Source organism: Sinocyclocheilus anshuiensis, unplaced genomic scaffold (assembly GCF_001515605.1).
Source record: "Sinocyclocheilus anshuiensis isolate Anshui unplaced genomic scaffold, SAMN03320099.WGS_v1.1 scaffold880, whole genome shotgun sequence".
NCBI classification, from domain to species: domain Eukaryota; kingdom Metazoa; phylum Chordata; class Actinopteri; order Cypriniformes; family Cyprinidae; genus Sinocyclocheilus; species Sinocyclocheilus anshuiensis.
Genome location: NW_015548254.1, coordinates 297,071 through 297,358, shown reverse-complemented (window position 1 = coordinate 297,358; position 288 = coordinate 297,071). Strand labels below are relative to the sequence as shown.

General features: G+C 44.1%; 1 protein-coding gene across 1 annotated transcript in view; it reads right to left on the bottom strand.

Annotated features, from left to right (window-relative positions):
- LOC107655362 (glycerophosphodiester phosphodiesterase 1-like) overlaps positions 1-288 on the bottom strand; it is a 7,674-nt gene that overhangs the window by 1,384 nt on the left and 6,002 nt on the right. The gene's annotated exons all lie outside the window — the stretch shown is intronic.

Genomic DNA, 288 nt, shown 5'->3' with positions numbered 1-288 from the left:
GGCCAGCGGCCAGCTATCCAGTGCGTTGTGATTGGCCGAATACCTCAAGCGTGTGACGGAAATGTTACACCATACTGTGATGCCGTCTCCCGGCGCGATGAGACAAAATGAGTAAAACCCATTATAAACAAGGCATTTGTTGCATCCAGTGGGGACATAATTACTGATTATAATGACTTACTATATACTGTCTTTTTACGCGTTGCGTATTGTGCCACATAAACATAAAACCATGTCTGCATTTGTGATCGGAGAAACGACAAACAAGTGCTACTCTACACTGCTCAA